Source organism: Hoplias malabaricus, chromosome X2, assembly GCF_029633855.1.
Source record: "Hoplias malabaricus isolate fHopMal1 chromosome X2, fHopMal1.hap1, whole genome shotgun sequence".
NCBI classification, from domain to species: Eukaryota; Metazoa; Chordata; class Actinopteri; order Characiformes; family Erythrinidae; genus Hoplias; species Hoplias malabaricus.
Genome location: NC_089819.1, coordinates 25,570,689 through 25,577,064, shown reverse-complemented (window position 1 = coordinate 25,577,064; position 6,376 = coordinate 25,570,689).

Here is a 6,376-nt window from a genome sequence, read left to right as displayed (position 1 = left end):
TGTCCGTGTGGGTTTCCTCCGAGTGACTTTCTGTGAGGAGTGTGGTGTGTTCTCCCTGTGTCTGTGTGGGTTTCTTCCGGGTGCTCCGGTTTCCTCGCACAGTTCAAAAACACACGTTGGTAGGTGGATTGGCAACTCAAAAGTGTCCGTAGGTGTTAGTGAATGTGTGTGTGTGTGTCTGTGCTGCCGTGTGAAGGACTGGCGCCCCCTCCAGGGTGTGTTCCTGCCTTGCGCCCAATGGACCCACCTTGACCCTGAATTGGATAAGGGTTACAGATAATGAAGGAATATTTAGAGTGAAATAAAATTAATTCAGAAATAAACTGAATATGCAAATCCATGGCTTTTTGGGGCTTTCATGATTCTTAAATGAAAGGTGTTAACTTGTCGTGTGTCCACCTCTGCTGCAGTAACAGCTTCTACTCTTCTAAGAAAGGCTGTAAACTAATGTTGGAAAACTGCTCTGAGGAACACAGGGCCGTTTAAGCCCAAAAACAAGTGCTGGTGTTTGAAAGTGCTACTGGACAGCAAACATCCCAAAGGTGTGGGATGGAGCTCCATCTCTCCAGAGAACACCAGCCCATTGCTCCACAGTGTTCAGGACATCCTCTGATTCACCTGCACATTTCCTGCTCGCCACCTGAATTTAATGTGACTCAAATAATGGTGGGCTACTGTCTTTAGGACAGAGCTGTAGGGCCCGTGGTCACTCCAGGTCATACCTAATACTCTGTAGAGTCTCATAAAAGGGTTATAGAAAGAAATAAAAAGAGGAAATGGAAAGAAACTGAAGAAAACGCAGGGTCAGAGGTCCTTTACGTGGACATTGTAAGTTGGGTCAGTGGAGGAATACAAGGCACTGAGATTGCCACATTGTTTATTTTAATCCCATATTAGCCATATTCCCATCTCTGCAGGCTCAGTTTTCCTCAAAAACTGTCAAACCACACAGAAAACAGCAAGTAAAATAAATATTAAAATGCCATTCTTGTCTAAAACTAAAATATAAACAGATAAATAATTTCACTGTGAAATGAAAAACATGTAACTCCAAAATCTTTACAGGAGAAAGAAAAAAACCTCCTTCACTTTCAGTGGAAGTCAATGCAAAATGATGATATTCAAAGTAATATCATCAAACTGTCCACAGGTGTGTGTGTGTGTGTGTGTGTGTGTGTGTGTGTGTTTGTGTGTGAGTGTCTGGGTGAGTGTGTGACACTGTCCACAGGTGTGTGTGTGTGAGTGACTGGGTGAGTGTGTGACACTGTCCACAGATGTGAGTGTGTGAGTGACTGGGTGAGTGTGTGACACTGTCCACAGGTGTGAGTGTTTGAGTGACTGGGTGAGTGTGTGACACTGACCAACGGTGTGAGTGTGTGAGTGACTGGGTGAGTGTGTGAAACTGTCCACAGGTGTGAGTGTGTGAGTGACTGGGTGAGTGTGTGACACTGTCCACAGGTGTGAGTGTGTGAGTGACTGGGTGAGTGTGTGACACTGTCCACAGGTGTGAGTGTGTGAGTGACTGGGTGAGTGTGTGACACTGACCACCGGTGTGAGTGTGTGAGTGACTGGGTGAGTGTGTGAAACTGTCCACAGATGTGAGTGTGTGAGTGACTGGGTGAGTGTGTGACACTGTCCACAGGTGTGAGTGTTTGAGTGACTGGGTGAGTGTGTGACACTGACCACCGGTGTGAGTGTGTGAGTGACTGGGTGAGTGTGTGAAACTGTCCACAGGTGTGAGTGTGTGAGTGACTGGGTGAGTGTGTGACACTGTCCACAGGTGTGAGTGTGTGAGTGACTGGGTGAGTGTGTGACACTGACCACAGGTGTGAGTGTGTGTGAGTGACTGGGTGAGTGTGTGACACTGTCCACAGGTGTGAGTGTTTGAGTGACTGGGTGAGTGTGTGACACTGACCACCGGTGTGAGTGTGTGAGTGACTGGGTGAGTGTGTGAAACTGTCCACAGGTGTGAGTGTGTGAGTGACTGGGTGAGTGTGTGACACTGTCCACAGGTGTGAGTGTGTGAGTGACTGGGTGAGTGTGTGACACTGTCCACAGGTGTGAGTGTGTGTGAGTGACTGGGTGAGTGTGTGACACTGTCCACAGATGTGAGTGTGTGAGTGACTGGGTGAGTGAGTGACACTGTCCACAGGTGTGAGTGTTTGAGTGACTGGGTGAGTGTGTGACACTGACCACCGGTGTGAGTGTGTGAGTGACTGGGTGAGTGTGTGAAACTGTCCACAGGTGTGAGTGTGTGAGTGACTGGGTGAGTGTGTGACACTGTCCACAGGTGTGAGTGTGTGAGTGACTGGGTGAGTGTGTGACACTGTCCACAGGTGTGAGTGTGTGAGTGACTGGGTGAGTGTGTGAAACTGTCCACAGGTGTGTGTGTGTGAGTGACTGGGTGAGTGTGTGACAATGTCCACCGATGTGAGTGTGTAAGTGACTGGGTGAGTGTGTGAAACTGTCCACAGGTGTGAGTGATTGAGTGACTGGGTGAGTGTGTAACACTGTCCACAGGTGTGTGTGTGTGTGTGTTTGTGTGTGAGTGTCTGGGTGAGTGTGTGACACTGTCCACAGATGTGAGTGTGTGAGTGACTGGGTGAGTGTGTGACACTGTCCACAGGTGTGAGTGTGTGAGTGACTGGGTGAGTGTGTGACACTGTCCAAAGGTGTGAGTGTGTGAGTGACTGGGTGAGTGTGTGAAACTGTCCACAGGTATGAGTGTGTGAGTGACTGGGTGAGTGGGTGAAACTGTCCACAGGTGTGTGTGTGTGAATGACTGGGTGAGTGTGTGACACTGTCCACAGGTGTGAGTGCGTGAGTGACTGGGTGAGTGTGTGAGTGACTGGGTGAGTGTGTGACACTGTCCATCGGTGTGAGTGTGTGAGTGAGTGGGTGAGTGTGTGAAACTGTCCACCGGTGTGAGTGTTTGAGTGACTGGGTGAGTGTGTGAGCGACTGGGTGAGTGTGTGAAACTGTCCACATGTGTGAGTGTGTGAGTGACTGGGTGAGTGTGTGAGTGACTGGGTGAGTGTGTGACACTGTCCACAGGTATGAGTGTGTGAGTGACTGGGTGAGTGTGTGAAACTGTCCACAGGTATGAGTGTGTGAGTGACTGGGTGAGTGGGTGAAACTGTCCACAGGTGTGTGTGTGTGAATGACTGGGTGAGTGTGTGACAATGTCCACCGGTGTGAGTGTGTGAGTGACTGGGTGAGTGTGTGATACTGTCCACAGGTGTGAGTGTTTGAGTGACTGGGTGAGTGTGTGACACTGTCCACAGGTGTAAGTGTGTGAGTGACTGGGTGAGTGTGTGAAACTGTCCACCGGTGTGAGTGTGTGAGTGACTGGGTGAGTGTGTGACACTGTCCACAGGTGTGAGTGTGTGAGTGACTGGGTGAGTGTGTGACACTGTCCACAGGTGTGAGTGTGTGAGTGACTGGGTGAGTGGGTGAAACTGTCCACAGGTGTGTGTGTGTGAATGACTGGGTGAGTGTGTGACAATGTCCACCGGTGTGAGTGTGTGAGTGACTGGGTGAGTGTGTGATACTGTCCACAGGTATGAGTGTGTGAGTGACTGGGTGAGTGGGTGAAACTGTCCACAGGTGTGTGTGTGTGAATGACTGGGTGAGTGTGTGACACTGTCCACAGGTGTGAGTGCGTGAGTGACTGGGTGAGTGTGTGAGTGACTGGGTGAGTGTGTGACACTGTCCATCGGTGTGAGTGTGTGAGTGAGTGGGTGAGTGTGTGAAACTGTCCACCGGTGTGAGTGTTTGAGTGACTGGGTGAGTGTGTGAGCGACTGGGTGAGTGTGTGAAACTGTCCACATGTGTGAGTGTGTGAGTGACTGGGTGAGTGTGTGAGTGACTGGGTGAGTGTGTGACACTGTCCACAGGTATGAGTGTGTGAGTGACTGGGTGAGTGTGTGACACTGTCCACAGGTGTGAGTGACTGGGTGAGTGTGTGAGTGACTGGGTGAGTGTGTGAAACTGTCCACAGGTGTGAGTGTGTGAGTGACTGGGTGAGTGTGTGAGTGACTGGGTGAGTGTGTGACACTGTCCACAGGTGTGAGTGTGTGAGTGACTGGGTGAGTGTGTGAGTGACTGGGTGAGTGTGTGACACTGTCCACAGGTGTGAGTGACTGGGTGAGTGTGTGAGTGACTGGGTGAGTGTGTGACACTGTCCACAGGTGTGAGTGTGTGAGTGACTGGGTGAGTGTGTGACACTGTCCATTGGTGTGAGTGTGCGAGTGACTGGGTGAGTGTGTGACACTGTCCACAGGTATGAGTGTGTGAGCGACTGGGTGAGTGTGTGAAACTGTCCACAGGTGTGAGTGTGTGAGTGACTGGGTGAGTGTGTGAGTGACTGGGTGAGTGTGTGACACTGTCCACAGGTGTGAGTGTTTGAGTGACTGGGTGAGTGTGTGACACTGTCCACAGGTGTGAGTGTGTGAGTGACTGGGTGAGTGTGTGAAACTGTCCACAGGTGTGAGTGTGTGAGTGACTGGGTGAGTGTGTGACACTGTCCACAGGTGTGAGTGTGTGAGTGACTGGGTGAGTGTGTGAAACTGTCCACAGGTGTAGGTGTGTGAGTAACTGGGTGAGTGTGTGAAACTGTCCACAGGTGTGTGTGTGTGAGTGACTGGGTGAGTGTGTGACAATGTCCACCTGTGTGAGTGTGTGAGTGTGTGAAACTGTCCACAGGTGTGAGTGTTTGAGTGACTGGGTGAGTGTGTGACACTGTCCACAGGTGTGAGTGTGTGAGTGACTGGGTGAGTGTGTGACACTGTCCACAGGTGTGAGTGTGTGAGCGACTGGGTGAGTGTGTGAAACTGTCCACAGGTGTGAATGTGTGAGTGAATGGGTGAATGTGTGAAACTGTCCACATGTGTGAGTGTGTGAGTGACTGGGTGAGTGTGTGAAACTGTCCACGGGTGTGAATGTGTGAGTGACTGGGTGAGTGTGTGAGTGACTGGGTGAGTGTGTGAAACTGTCCACAGGTGTGAGTGATTGAGTGACTGGGTGAGTGTGTAACACTGTCCACAGGTGTGTGTGAGTGTCTGGGTGAGTGTGTGACACTGTCCACAGGTGTGTGTGTGTGAATGACTGGGTGAGTGTGTGACACTGTCCACAGATGTGAGTGTGTGAGTGACTGGGTGAGTGTGTGAAACTGTCCACCGGTGTGAGTGTGTGAGTGACTGGGTGAGTGTGTGACACTGTCCACAGGTGTGAGTGTGTGAGTGACTGGGTGAGTGTGTGACACTGTCCACAGGTGTGAGTGTGTGAGTGACTGGGTGAGTGTGTGAAACTGTCCACAGGTATGAGTGTGTGAGTGACTGGGTGAGTGGGTGAAACTGTCCACAGGTGTGTGTGTGTGAATGACTGGGTGAGTGTGTGACAATGTCCACCGGTGTGAGTGTGTGAGTGACTGGGTGAGTGTGTGATACTGTCCACAGGTGTGAGTGTTTGAGTGACTGGGTGAGTGTGTGACACTGTCCACAGGTGTAAGTGTGTGAGTGACTGGGTGAGTGTGTGAAATTGTCCACAGGTGTGAGTGTGTGAGCAACTGGGTGAGTGTGTGACACTGTCCACAGGTGTGAGTGTGTGAGCAACTGGGTGAGTGTGTGACACTGTCCACAGGTGTGAGTGTGTGAGCAACTGGGTGAGTGTGTGACACTGTCCACAGGTGTGAGTGCGTGAGTGACTGGGTGAGTGTGTGAGTGACTGGGTGAGTGTGTGAGTGACTGGGTGAGTGTGTGAAACTGTCCACAGGTGTGAGTGTTTGAGTGACTGGGTGAGTGTGTGAGCAACTGGGTGAGTGTGTGAAACTGTCCACAGGTGTGAGTGTGTGAGTGACTGGGTGAGTGTGTGACACTGTCCACAGGTGTGAGTGACTGGGTGAGTGTGAGAGTGACTGGGTGAGTGTGTGACCCTGTCCACAGGTGTGAGTGTGTGAGTGACTGGGTGAGTGTGTGACACTGTCCACAGGTGTGTGTGAGTGACTGGGTGAGTGTGTGACCCTGTCCACAGGTGTGAGTGTGTGAGTGACTGGGTGAGTGTGTGACACTGTCCACAGGTGTGAGTGTGCGAGTGACCGGGTGAGTGTGTGACACTGTCCACAGGTGTGAGTGTGTGAGCGACTGGGTGAGTGTGTGAGTGACTGGGTGAGTGTGTGACACTGTCCACAGGTGTGAGTGACTGGGTGAGTGTGTGACACTGTCCATAGGTGTGAGTGTGCGAGTGACTGGGTGAGTGTGTGACACTGTCCACAGGTATGAGTGTGTGAGTGATTGGGTGAGTGTGTGAGTGACTGGGTGAGTGTGTGACACTATCCACAGGTGAACTGTACTGGTAACTGATACCTTTAGCAATGTTA